General features: G+C 44.9%; 1 long non-coding RNA gene across 1 annotated transcript in view; it reads right to left on the reverse strand.

Moving 5' to 3' along the window:
* Nucleotides 1–14983, reverse strand: part of LOC122561936 — a 33989-nt gene that overhangs the window by 16243 nt on the left and 2763 nt on the right. Inside the window, exon 2 of the long non-coding RNA XR_006315164.1 lies at nt 8586–8734. This is a non-coding gene — a long non-coding RNA (uncharacterized LOC122561936). The remainder of the gene's footprint in view (nt 1–8585; nt 8735–14983) is intronic.

A 14983-nucleotide genomic window follows, 5' to 3' on the forward strand; every position in this document is an offset into this window, starting at 1 on the left:
AAACAACCCTCCACCACCACCCTCTGTCTTCTACCTTTGAGCCAGTTCTGTATCCAAATGGCTAGTTCTCCCTTTATTCCGTGAGATCTAATCTTACTAACCAGTCTCCCATGGGGAACCTTGTTGAACGCCTTACTGAAGTCCATATAGATCACATCAACTGCTCTGCCCTCATCAATCCTCTTTGTTCCTCCTTCAAAAAACTCAATCAAGTTTGTGAGAAATGATTTCCCACGCACAAAACCATGTTGACTATCCCTAATCAGTCCTTGCCTTTCCGAATACACGTGCATCCTGTCCCTCAGGATTCCCTCCAACAACTTGCCCACTACTGACGTCAGGCTTACTGGTCTATAGTTCCCTGGCTTGTCCTTACCACCCTTCTTAAATGGTGGCTCCACGTTAGACAACCTCTAGTCTTTCTGCACCTCACCTGTGACTATCGATGATACAAATATCTCAGCAAGAGGCCCAGCAATCACTTCTCTAGCTTCTCACAGAGTTCTAGTGTATACTTGAACAGGTCCTGGGGATTTATCCACTTTTATGCATTTCAAGACATCCAGCACTTCCTCCTCTGTAATATGGACATTTTCAAGGTGTCACCATCTATTTTGCTACTGTCTATATCTTCCATATCCTTTTACACAGTAAATACTTATGTAAAATACTTGTTTCGTATCTCCCCCATTTTCTGTGGCTCCACACAAAGGCCGCCTTGCTGATCTTTGAGGGGCCCTATTCCCTTCCTAGTTATTCTTTTGTCCTTAATGTATTTGTAAAAACCCTTTGGATCCTCCTTAATTCTATTTGCCAAAGCTATCTTATGTCCCCTTTTTGCCCTCCTGATTTCCTATTAAGTATACTCCTACTTCATTTATACTTTTCTAAGGATTCACTCGATCTACCCTGTCTACAGCTGACATATGCTTCCTTCTTTTTCTTAACCAAACTCTCAATTTCTTTAGTCATCTAGCATTCCCTACACCTACCAGCCTTCCCTTTCACCCTGACAGGAATATAGTTTCTCTGGATTCTCGTTATCTCATTTCTGAAGGCTTCCCATTTTCCAGCCGCCCCTTTACCTGCGAACATCTGCCCAACAACTTACCCAAATGGGCCAGCTTTAATTTCTTTCTGTCTTTCAGCCCAAGCTGCTGCAGGTGGGGACTGGCCAGCATGTATACATTATAGTGATGGAGGTAGAATGAGATCTTTAAGATCTTCTTGTGTCCTGACCAGAGGGAAGGATGTTAGAATAGCTATCTCAGAAATAGATGGAATATGTCTTTTTAGCCCAGTACTATTTTGCTCTTATCAGAGCCGTGAGACTGTGAGCTTGAGCATCAATTTCTCTCTCCACCCTGGAGGCTCCCTGCCTCTATTCCTGATGTAGAACTTTTGCCCGGAATGTGGATTTCCCTGCTCCTCGGATGCTGCCTGACCTGCCGTGCTTTCCCAGCACCACACTGATCCAAAAACAAGAGCTTGAGCATCACTAACGAGTTGAGCTCAGCTTGTCCAGATGTAGCAGTGCAGTACTGAGTGAGTGCTTCAGAACAGACATTCAAATCCCAAGGGAAGTCCCGAGCTGCCTTCTGGATGATGCTGAAAGTATGAGAGGAGCCAACATTCCTTCGTTAGCCACCCTCGGAAACAGATTAAACCGAACATTTACCCAATTGCAATTTGAGAGATCCTGCTACAGTTTTTGCCAATGTAACAGCAGAGACTGCACCAAAAGGTAATTAGTTTGACACTAATTGCTGACTGTTGTGATTAAACGCCATAAAAGTTCAAGTCCTCTTTGTAAATCAATGTATGAGGAAAGTACTGTTCTGGGCACTGGACCCAGCAGCGTACTCTAGCTGGGCCTGAGCTGCTGACAGCTCAGTCTGGGAGCTGCAATCCCTGTTATACTGCAGCAATGCTCTTCCTCAGACTCCACATGCCACATTAAGCTGACAGGCCTTTTTCCCTGGAGGATGCTCTTCTCTGGTAAAAGCTCATTGCTGTATGTTCCAAGTAGTGGGGTTGAGGCATCTGTCTCTGACTATAATGGAGAAAACTGTCTGATGAGTAGATTATTCTGCTCTGATCAAATTTTATTCTCGCACCCCTCTCTCATCACGTTTCTCAGCTGCACTTACTGCATGTGGCCTGCTGTCTTCGAGCTCGGTATGTGTTTCTGCCTTCCTCACAACCAGCATCGAAACAGAGGAGAAGGACTTAACCCCCAGCATGGTGGCTCAGTGGTTAGCACTGCTGCCTCATAGTGCCAGGGATCTGGGTTCAATTCCAGCCTCAGGCAACTGACTGTGTGGAGTTTGCACATTCTCCCCGTGTCTGCGTGGGTTTCCTCCGGGTGCTCCGGTTTCCTCCCACAGTCCAAAGATGTGCAGGTTTGGTGAATTGGCCATTCTAAATTGCCCATATTGTTAGGTGGATTAGTCTGGGGTAAATATAAGAGGGTGGTTTTCTCTCCGAAGTGCCTGTTTCCACATTGTAGGGAATCTAATCTCTGTCCTGTACCGACCCTCAAAATCCTGTCAGTCTTTCAAAAACCCTCTTCCGCTCTGCGATCAGTCCTCACTCACTCTCTGACATTCTTTATCATTTGCTCTATCTCACTCTCCAATTACCTTCAATACCTGGTCTGGTTTCTATCCCTCGTAAATCCTCCTTTTTTTAACATAATGTCCAGGGATGTGGGTGTTGGTTTGAAGTGCAATGTGTCTTGCCCATCCTCGATTGCTCTCAAACTGAATGGCTTGTTGGCCATTTCAGATGTCAGTTAAGAGTCAAGCACCTTTCTGTGGATCTACAGTGTCCTGTAGGCCAGACCACAGCAGGATGGCAGATTTCTTTCCCTAAAAGATCATTACTGAACCAAATGGATTTTTATGATAATCAATGATATTTCAGATACTGAGACTAGTTTTATATTGCAGATTTATTAATTATTCAGCAGCAGCAGTTTAGCTTGGATTTCTGGATTACCAGAGTTGAAAAATGTGGTGCTGGAAAAACACAGCAGGCCAGACAGCATCCGAGGAGCAGGAGAATCTCCCTGAAGAAGGGTTTATGCCCGAAACGTCAATTCTCCTGCTCCTCGGATGCTGCCTGGCCTGCTGTGTTTTTCCAGCACCACATTTTTCAACTCTGGTCTCCAGCATCTGCAGTCCTCATTTTCTCCTCTCTGGATTACCAGTCCAGCAACATTGCCATTACATTATTATTCCCCCTCTACTGTTTAGTCCATATTGCTCCCCTAAATCCACTATCCTGCCTGCTCAGTACAACTCCATCTTTCACTCCATCTCTTCAATGCCCTTCTCTTTGGGATGTTTACTCCACTGAAACTTGTAGCTCACATGTCACTTGCTGCTCTAGTTCACAGACGATCCCATGCTTGTCTGAAGCTGAGCAGGTCTCGCTCTCTTCTTTCAGCATCCTTGTGGTCTGAGAGCTGTTATTGATGGCTTTTCACACATCTCCAAGACACAGTAACACAGTGGAGCAAGGACAAGAGGCAAGCTGCAAGAATGACCTCAATTGGTTCAGGGACTAAATCTATACCATCCACATTATTAAACATCATGCTCTTGGCCAACAAAACTAAGTGGCACTCCAGGAACCTCTGAGTTAGTTTGGAATACAGTAGTTGATTTGAGTAGTGTGTAATGAGGAAGTTTACTAGGCTTCAGGACAATGATGTCAGGAAAATAAACATTGGGCATTTTTAAAAAAAATCCATAATTTCACAATAGATGACGGAAGAACTGCCTTGATTGAGGAGGAGGCCATTCAGCCCTTCAAAGCTGTTCTGATACTCAATCAGATCATGGCTCATATGTACCTTGATTACACATCATGGAATCCCTACAGTGTGAAAGCAGGCCATTTGTCTACACCAATCCTCCAAAGAGCATCCCGCCCAGACCCACCCCATCCCTGTAACCCTGCAGTTCCCATGGCTAACCCACCTCACCTACATATCCCTGGACACTATGGGCAATTCCTCATGGCCTATCCACCAAACCTGCACATCTTTGGACTGTGGGAGGAAACCGGAGCACCCAGAGGAAACCCATGCAGACACGGGGAGAACGTGCAAACTCCACACAGACAGTCGTCTGAGGCTGGACTTGAACCTGGGTCCCTGGCACTGTGCCACCATGCTGACCGATTGCTTCAGCTTTGTATCTCTTGATAGCCTTGCTTTAGGAGAATCTGTCATCTTGCACAAGTAGCATTTTCAGCATTGCAAAATGTCCCAGGGCATTTCACAAGCATCAGATTATCGAAGAAAATGTGATCCAGGGCCACAGAAGGACAAATGAACACAAATGATCAAAGGCTTAGGGATTACCTTAAAGAAGGGGAGAGGTGTGGAGGCAGTGAGGTTTAGTCAGGTACTTTACAACCTTCTGGACTTAATATTGAGGTCGACCCATTCCTTCGCTTGCTTTTAGCTGTACTTGTTAGATTCACTGTCACCATGTCCTCTCTGCCCTCCCCCTAACCCACTGCAGTGGGACTGTCTGTCCTTTCCAGTCCAGCTGTTAGACGCGGCATTGTCGGACTGTTCTCACATTCTGATCACTTAATCTGAACTATCAACATCCTTTCTCCCCCAGCATGCTACACTTTAAGCCCCCTCCCCAAGTATAGCATAAATCCTCCCGTTCCACACTTCATGTCAGCTCTGATGAAGAGTCATCAGACTCAAAACGTTATCTTGCTCCCTGACCCGCATTTGTTGTTTTCAGTAAAGATTCCAGTATCTAGAGTCAGTCAAGGATATGTTAAAGACAGAACATTGGCCGAGTTGTGAATAGTGATCTTTTGTTCAGATGTGAGTGTCAGGAGTGGGGGCCAGGTATAAGGACCAGCTGTGAAGTCCAGGCGTAGGGCTCAGTGCTGTTGCAAGCTCAAATTTTGGGGTCGTAACTTCAGAGTCCATCCCCTCCCCTTCACACTCTCAGATATCACTATGAAGTCACACAACAACGTTTCAGCCTTGAAATGCAGTCACAGTGGAAAAAGGTTGGGGAGCACAGAATTGAAAAGGTATGTTGTTAGGGTGAGACAAGGGAATGGAGGCTCACATGCAAGCTGAGTACTGTAATTTTATGCTGAACATTTCATATTGTAGAATAATAACTCCTATTTAATCCTGTGCAGTTAATTTTTTTTTCCAAGTGCAGCACTAGTAAATATTTGTTTGGTTTCAATCTTAATTGACGGTAGACCACAAACTGAAGTGGGTGCTTTCAAGCCCAGAGATGCTCACTTTGAACAGTGTGTGGAGGGTGCCTGTACTATTATGTGAGTAGCTGAAAATGTGTTGCTGGAAAAGCGCAGCAGGTCAGGCAGCATCCAGGGAACAGGAGAATCGACGTTTCGGGCATAAGCCCTTCTTCAGGAATGTGAGTAAGCCTCTTCCCCTCTACTTTTGTGTGCAGCAATTCAGGGCAGGGGGCCTTGCCAGGTTTTGCTCACTGTTTGTTTACAATCAAACACTCAAATCCTGGACACAGCTTCATTAAAAAAAACATGAGAACAAATCTTGTTCAAAGTGTGGCAGAGCCCCGCCAATTCACTGAAAGCTCAGTGTGTATCTGGCAGCAGTTTCTAAAGGCTTGCACACTGTCCTCCGTCTGGTAAGCAGAACTGTCTCTTTGTGCCTGCTCTGTGTAACCTCAATAGAGAGAAAAAGATGGAAAAAACTTGCCTACAGTTAACTGTTCACTCCCAGCAGAAACATCTCTGGCTCTAATACTAGAATCCTGAAGAAAAGTAAAATCGATCAGATTTAAACTAAAACCTTTAAGAGTTCAAGAAAATATTCAAGGTGATCATAAGACACTGTGGGTTATCAAAATGGGGGAAAGGGATTAAATGAATGGAGAATTGAAATGCACCGAGGAAGCAGGGAAGATAGGGTTAAATATGGACTTGGACCAAAGTATGAACAGATACTATTCAGGAGGTGCTTCTCTCATTGAACAAGCCAACAAATCTTTCCCTGCCTTTCCCACTGGTGGCCTGGGACCTGCACAGTCCAACATTGGGATCTGGTCACACACCTATTAGCCTGGTCACCTGTGAAGTCCACCACAGTGTAAGCTTGGGTAAGGGCAAACTGTGGAGAGTAAGCTGTTTTTTCAGAAATTAGTTCTGTAAAGTATGGTGGCACCAATCTCTCTTTTTTTAATCTCACCAGCCAAAACTGTTTCACTTTGTGTCAAATAAAACTACAATTGGTGGTAATGAAGCTGCCTCCATTCTCTCTGGGTCTAGCTGAACTGGAACATTGGAATTCCTGTGCATGAAAAATCCCAGAGGAACAGATCTGATGGCTGCACTCACACTGGATTGGATAGAATTCGGACAACATGAAGCTGGGTGGGAAGTAAACTGTGGGGGGATGCAGAGGTGTTTCAGTGTGATTTAGACACGTTGAGTGGGCAAATGCATGGCAGATGAAGTACAACTGTGAGGTTATCCACGTTGGTAGCAAAACAGGAAGGCAGTTTCTCTGAATGGCAATAGATTGGGAAACAGGAAGGTGCTACAAGACCTGGATGTCCTGAAGACAACTATGCAGGTGCAGTAGGCTGTGAAGAAAATAAGTGGTGTGTTCGTCTTCATGGTGAGAGGATCTGAGTACAGGGGCAGGGATGCCTTGTATTGTGTGCAGTTTTGGTCTCCTTACTTGAAGAAGGATGTTCTGGTGACAGAGGGAGTGCAGTGAGAGTATATCAGACTGATTCCGAGGATGATAGGACTGACATATGAAGAGAGACCGGATCAGTTAGGACTATGTTCACTGGATTTAGAAGAATGAGGAGGATAGAGTATCTCATAGAAACCTATAAACTTTCAAAAATACTTGACAGAGAAATGCAGGAAGGATATTTCTGATGACTGGGGAGTCCTGAACAGTGGTTGTAGTCAAAGAATATGGGTTGGCCATTTAGCACTGAGATGAGGAGAAACTTCTTCACCCGGAGACTGGAGAGCCTCTGGAGTTAACTGCCACAGGAAGCAGTTGAAGCCAATATATTAAATGAAGGAGTTAGAGATAGTTCCAGCCTCCACCACATCCTCTGGCAGCTCATTCCATACACATACCACCCTCTGTGTGAAAAAGTTGCCCCTTAGGTCCCTCTTAAATCTTTCCCCTCTCACCCTAAACCTACGCCCTCTAATTCTGGACTCCCCCATCCCAGAGAAAAGATCTTGCCAGAGGAAGTGGTGGAGGCTGGTACAATTACAGCATTTAAAAAGCATCTGGATGGATACATGAATAGGAAGAGTTTGGAGAGATATGAGCCAGTGCTGGCAAATGGGACTACATGAGATTAGATTAGATTACTTACAGTGTGGAAACAGGCCCTTCGGCCCAACAAGTCCACACCGACCCGCCGAAGCGCAACCCATCCATACCCCTACATTTACCCCTTACCTAACACTACGGGCAATTTAGCATGGCCAATTCACCCGACCTGCACATCTTTGGACTGTGGGAGGAAACCGGAGCACCCGGAGGAAACCCACGCAGACACGGGGAGAACGTGCAAACTCCACACAGTCAGTCACCTGAGGCGGGAATTGAACCCGGGTCTCTGACGCTGTGAGGCAACAGTGCTAACCACTGTGCCACCATGCCGCCCATGATATCTGGTCAGTATGGATGAGTTGGACCAAAGGGTCTGTTTCCATGCTGCACATCTCGATGACTCTATTTCTGTACCTATAGCATTAGAACTATCTCTAACTCCTTCATGAAAACATTTAATATATTGGCCTCAACTGCCACTATATTAAATTGGAGAGGGTTCAGTAAACATTGACCAGGATGTTGCTGAGACTTGAGAGTTTCAGTTATAAAAATAGGCTGGAGGGGCTGGGATCTTTCTCACTGGAGTGTAGGAGGTTGAGGGGTGACCTTATAGAGATGTATAAAATCATGAGGGGCATGGATCTGGTGAAGAGCTAAGTTATTTTCCCTGCGGTAGAAGTGTTGAAAACTAGGGGCATATTTTTAAGGTGAGAGGAGAAAAATTTGAAAGGGACCTGAGGGGCAAGTTTTTCAGAGGGCAGTTCATATGTGGAATGACCTGCTCAAGGAAGTGGTAGATGCAGGTACAGTTACAACATTTAAACGTCATTTGTATAGGTACTTGAATCGGAAAGGTTTAGAGGGATATGGGCCAAACACAGACAAGTGGGACTAGATTAGTTTGGGAAACTTAGTCGGCAAGAACGAGTTGGACCGCAGGGCCTGTTTCTGTGCTCTATGATTCTATTAATTGATTCTATCAAAACCTTTCCTAACTTTCTACCGATACACTTTTTAAAAGAGAAGAGATCCAGCCTGCCAATCCTGTCCTGATGGACCTAACACCCTTATAAACTGGTAAAACAGCAAGAAAGTAATATATTAGTAACTGTCCCACAATTGTGACCCCTAGTTTTAGATTCCTGCATTTAATTTGAATGGAATCTAGCAGTAATGATGTGAGACTACATGAGTTAGTGTAGAATTATAACTGGTTCACCAATTAATTACTCACAGTCTGCTTCAATGATGGCACGAACAGATTTGACCAGTTCTTTGGCATCAGTTGAAAGCGAGGGAAGAGTTCTGGGAACATTATGACCAAGTCGGTCGAGGAGGTTCTGAGATGAAGGTGGTCCTGAAAATCTTCGGACTCCAATTCCACTGAACAGGAAGACAGAAACGAAAAGGAACCAACATTAATTTCTCTATCGTCATTCACCTCTCGCAACTACTCCCACCTCACCCCTTCCCCTCCCAAATGGTAAAATAGTCTGGGGTTTATGCACTCAAGGGAAAAAGCCCAGCAGAACAAAACAGACTTTTCAAGAGAACGGAGAGCTTAATACTGTGGATACTGAAAACCTGAAATGAAATGAAAAAGTTCAGCAACCACTCAACAGGCCAGACAGGTTCTGTGGAGACAGAAAGAGTTAACATTTCAGGTCAAAAACTGTTCACTGGAACTGAAAAGTATTACATGGAATGTAGAACAGTACAGCACAGTACAGGCCCTTCAGCCCTCGATGTTGTGCTGGCTTTTTATTCTACTTTTATCAGACTAACCTACATACCCTTTATTGTACTATCATCCATGTGCCTATCCAAGAGTCGCTTAAATATCCCTAATGTCTCTGACTCTACCACCACCACTGGCAGTGCATTCCACACACTCATCACCTTCTGTGTAAAGAACCTACCTCTGACAGCTCCCATAAACCTTCTTCCAATCACCTTAAAATTATGTATTCTCGTGATAGCCATGGGAAAAATTCTCTGGCTATCCACTCTATCTATGCCTCTTAATATCTTGTACACCTCTATTAAGTTACCTCTCATCCTTCTTCGTTCCAATGAGAAAAGCCTTAGCTCCCGCAACCTTTCTTCATAAGACATGTCCTCCAGTGCGGGCAGCATCCTGATAAATCTCCTCTGCACCCTCTCTAAAGCTTCCACATCCTTCCTATAATGAGGCAACCAGAACTGAACACAATATTCTAACTGTGCTCTAACCAGGGTTTTATAGAGCTGCAGCATAATCTCACAGCTCTTAAATTCAATCCCCCTGTTAATGAAAGCCAACGCACATTATGCCTTCTTAACAACCCTGTCAATTTGAGTAGCAACTTTGTGGGATCTATGGATGTGGACGCCAAGATCCCTCTGTTCCTCCACACTGCAAAGATATCTGCCTTTAATTCTGTAATCTGCATTCAAATTTGACCTTCCAAAATGAATCACTTCACACATTTCCAGGTTGAACTCCATCTGCTACTTCTCAGCCCAGTTCTGCACCTTGTCAATGTCCCATTGCAACCTACAACAGCTCCCCGCACTATCCACAACTCCACCAATCTTCGTGTCATTGGCAAACTTACTAACCCACCCTTCCACTTCTTCATCCAAGTCATTTATAAAAATCATAAAGAGCAGACGTCCCATAACAGATCCCTGCAGAACATCACAGGTCACCAAGCTCCAGGCTGAATACTTTCCATCTACTGTCACCCTCTGTCTTCTATGGGCCAGCCAGTTCCATATACAGCCAGCCAGATTTCCCTGTGTCCCATGCCTCCTTACTTTCTGAATGAGCCTACCATGGGGAACCTTATCAAACACCTCGTTAAAATCCATATACACCACATCCACTGCTCTAACTTCATCAATGTGTTTTGTCACATCCTCAAAGAATTCAATAAGGCATGTGAGGCATGACCTGCCCCTCACAAAGCCATGCTGACTATCTCTAACCAGCTATGCTTTTCCAAGTAATCATAAATCTTGTCTCTCAGCATTCTTTCCAATAATTTGCCTACCACTGAAATAAGACTGACTGGTCTGTAATTCCCAGGATTATGCCTATTGCCTTTCTTGAACAACATTTCCCACCCTCCAATCATCTAGCACTACTCCAGTGGACAGTGAGGACACAAAGATCATCACCAAAGGTGCAGCAATCTCTTCCTTCACTTCCTGTAGTACCGAGGGTTTATCCCATCTGGCCCAGGGGACTTATCTATCCTCATGTTTTTCAAAATTTTCAGCACATCCTCCTTCTTAACATCAACCTGTTCTTGCATATGTCTGTTTCATACAGTCCTCACAAAAACAAGGTCCCCCTCACTAGTGAATACTGAAGCAAAATATTCATTAAGGACCTCCCCGACGTCCTTCCACTCCAGGCACAAGTTCCCTCCTTTATCCCTGATCACCCCTACCCTCACTCTGGCCATCCTCTTGATCCTCGCATAAGTGTGGAATGCCTTAGGATTTTTCTTAATCCTACCCGCTAAAGCTTTTTCCTGCCCCCTTGTAGTTCTCCTAAGTCCATTCTTCAGTTCCTTCCTGGGCTGATTCTTCCTTCCTCAACCTGAAGTAAGCTCCCTTCTTCCTCTTGACTAGATGTTCCACATCCCTTAACACCCAAGGTTCCTTCACCCTACCATCCCGTCCTTGCCTCAGTGGGTCAAACCTATCCAGCACTATCAGCAAGTGCTTCCTAAACAGCTTCCAAACTTGGGTCACACAGTTCCCTGAGAATATCTGCTCCCAATTTATTCTCCACGGTTCCTGCCTAACAGCATTGTAATTCCCCTTCCCCCAATTAAATACTTTCCCATACCGTATGCTCCTATCCCTCTCTATGGCTATAGTAAAGGTCAGGGAGTTGTGATCACTATCACAGAAATGCCCTCCCACCGAGAGATCTCACATCTAGCATGGTTCTTTGCTCACACCTGACAAAAGTGCTCCATCCAAACTGTTTGCACAAAGCAAGTTCCAATCAACATCAGGGAAGTTGATGTCACCCATGACAACATTTTTTTAACATTTTAAGCAACTACAACAAGGGAAGGAATGACTGGGAGTATCAATGATAGGACAGAGGGTGAATGGGCAGGTCCTGTCACCGTTCCTGCCCCTGGAGGCTGTGAAGTGACCTTGTAGAGGTTTATAAAATCTGAGGGGCATGGATAGGATAAATAGCCAAGGTCTTTTCCCTGAAGTGGGGGAGTCCAGAACTAGAGGGCATAGATTTAGGGTGAGAGGGGAAAGATTTAAAAGGGACCTAAGGGGCAAGTGTTTCACACAGAGGGTGGTGCGTGTGTGGAATGAGTTGCCAGAGGAAGTGGTGGTGGTTGGCATAATTACAACATTTAAATGGCATCTGGAAGGGTATATGAATAAGCAGCACTCTGAAAGCTAGTACTTCCAAATAAAGCTGTTGGACTATAACCTGGTGTTGTGTGAGTTTTAACTTTGTCCACCCAAGTCCAACACCGGCTCCTCCACATCATGAACAAGAAGAGTTTAGAGGGATATGTGCCCAATGATGGCAAAGGGGATTAGATTAGGTTAGGATATCTGGTTGGCATGAATGAGTTGGACTGAAGGATCTCTATGACTGTGTTATTGGGCTCTGATGCACCTGTCTCTGATGCACCTCTCCTGTGGAAGGCAGGCGCGAGAAAATGAAACAAAAAGACAATGGTACAAAGCAAAAGGAGATGATTCTGATGAACAGTTATCAATGTGAAATTCCTATGTTCTCCCTTTCCCATTAAACATGAACTCAGAATTATAATGCTGATGTCTAAAGGCGGAGATTAATAGTGAATGAAGGAAGACGAACTACCGAACAAATAAAAGTGAAGATGGTTCCGTTTTATGTAAATTTATACTATGTACTGTGCTTTTTTCACTGTAGTTCTTATTTTGAAATAAGTGAGCACTCTAGTGAGTGGAGTTTATGACCACCATTTTCTAGTATCCCCCCACTTGCATTCATATAGCACCCGTATTGAACAAAGGTGTTCAAGATGCTTCACAAAAGAGCAATCAAATTAAATGTGGTGCTGAGTCACTTGGGAAACATTGGTAGAAGTGATAAAATTCTCATTAAAAGAGGTAAGTTGAATTGCACATCTTAATGGAGGTGAGAGAGATGGAGAGTTTTGAGGAATTCGAGCCATTAAGGGCCAGCCAGTCTGTGTCAGAACCACTGAAGGTGGTACAATTGGTAGAGTGCAGTGATCTGGGAGATTTGCAATATCTACTTGAGTCATGGCCTCAGGAGGAGTGAAATGAGGGCTTACTGAACTGCTGTCTGGAACGATGGGATTGTTCCATGACAAGAGGTTCAGGATAGTCCCTAATGTTTAGAAGAGTGAAAGGTAACCTCACTGTAAAGTATAAAATTCTGAAGGACTTGACAGGGCATACAGCAAGGATATGATTGCACTGGAGAGGATGCTGAGATTTACCAGGTATTGTCTGGGCTGCAGGGTCTGAGCTACAAGAGAAAACTGAATAGTTGTTTTCTTTGGAGCAGGGTGAAGGCAAACAGGGAAGTTGATAGGAGTGTGTACGTTGATGAGGAGTGTGGGTAAGATGGATAATAAAGCATTTATTCCCTTAGTGGACAGATCGACAACTTGGGGGGAGGCATAGATTTAAGTTAAGAATAGAAGTCTAAGAGGAGAGTTGAGCATAGTTTTTTTCACTCAGAGGATGGTGGTGGGAGTCTGGAACTCACTGCCTGAAAAGGGTGGTTGAATCAGAAACTTTTGTAACATTTAAGCTGTCTTTAGACATACATTGTATTGGCATGGACTTCAGAGTTATAGGCAAAAGGCCTCTGTCTGTGTTGAAAACATCTGCAAGATGCTGATAAAATTCTCAAACTAGAATCACAGTCTCCAGATAGGGCTTGTCTATACAGGATCACGACGAGGAGAAATTCTTTCACTCAAAGGCTTGTGAATCTTTGGAATTCTCTACGCCAGTGGGAATGCAGCACTGAGGGAGTGCTGCACTGTCAGAGGTGCCATTTTTGGATGAGATGTTAGACCAAGGCTTTGCCTTCTCTCTCAAGTGAACATAAAGTGCTTCTATTTTAAAAATGAACTGGAGCCAGCCACACAATCTTGGAACCAGTATTTTACCCTTAACTAATGTCATTTAAAATAATTATCCTGCCATTATTGCATTGCTGTTGGTGGGATCTTGCTATGTACAAACTGGCTGCCATGTTCCCTCGTTACAATAGTGCCTACACTACAAAAAGAGACTTCATTGGCTAGAAAGCACTATCGGGCTTCAGGTGAGAAAGTTACAGGAAATAAATCTCAACTCTTTAGTGAACCTTCTATTTTCCTGCTGTGCTAACGGAGGGCTTGGAAACAACATCTGTCCCCAGTACCTGGTTACCAGCTTATTTCTCCCCTGTCAATTCCCACCCCACTGTCTCCTCTCCAGAAGCTGCTGGCTTTTCTTGGGACTTAGTTTTGCACAGGGGTTGGTAAACTCTGGTGATGTGGTCTGACTGAAGCTTGCCTAGCATTGGTGAGAGATTGAATCAATGATCCAAGAATAACTACCATGGGCACCCTGGGGACATCACACAGTCCCCTATGCCAACAGCCAGCAATGCAGAGGTCACCAGTCTCTGCTCCTGAAGATTGGAAACCACTCCAAGTACATATTCCAGGACAAGGCCAACAGCAGCCCTGTAAAGCAGAAGGTAGGGCTCTGCTCAAACAAGTAAGAATGTCATCAGAATGACCTTCCAATGAACAGTTATTAGATATTGTTCAGGTGCAGGAATTCCACCCTAACTTTCTAAGACAATAAAACCAGAAGGGCAGACATTATGCTCTCTCCCTACTCCACGGACACTGAGACTAAGAAAGGCCACAGCATTAGCATCGACCCATGCTTGAAGCTGGGGATTCAGGTCTCAACAGTTTAGTTAATGGGCTGTTTGTTTCAACTGAATCACTGAGGCCATCACTTGATACAAGAAGCAGGGAAAAGGTCTCTGGGTATTACAAGCTGAAGTTGGTAGGTGAGATTTCACTGGAAGGAAATCCAACAAATTAGGAGGTACTCATGAAGCAAACAAACAGCTTGTATTTTCATAGAGTCATTCATAACCTCAGCGAGAAGAGCGTTTTGGGAAACATCTCTGGCACATCCGCACCAACCAACCCCACCGTCCCGTGACCCAACATTTCAACTCCCCCTCCCACTCTTTGAGGACATGCAGGTCCTGGGCCTCCTCCATCACCGCTCCCTCACCACCCCACGCCTGGGGGAGAATGCCTCATCTTCACCTCGGAACACTCCAACCCCAGGGCATCAATGTGGACTTCACCAGTTTCCTCATTTCCCCTCCCCCCACCTCACCCCAGTTCCAACCTTCCAGCTTAGCACAATCCTCATGACCTGTCCTACCTGCCTATCTCCCTTCCCACTTCTCCGCTCCACCCTCCTCTTTGACCTATCACCTTTACCCCCATCTCCACTCACCTACTGCACTCTCAGCTACATTCTCCCCAGCCCCATCCCCCTCCCATTTATCTCTCCACCCCGGAGGCTCCCAGCCTCATTCCTGATGAAGGGCTCCTGCCC

This window comes from Chiloscyllium plagiosum, chromosome 24 (genome assembly GCF_004010195.1).
Source record: "Chiloscyllium plagiosum isolate BGI_BamShark_2017 chromosome 24, ASM401019v2, whole genome shotgun sequence".
Lineage (NCBI taxonomy): Eukaryota > Metazoa > Chordata > Chondrichthyes > Orectolobiformes > Hemiscylliidae > Chiloscyllium > Chiloscyllium plagiosum.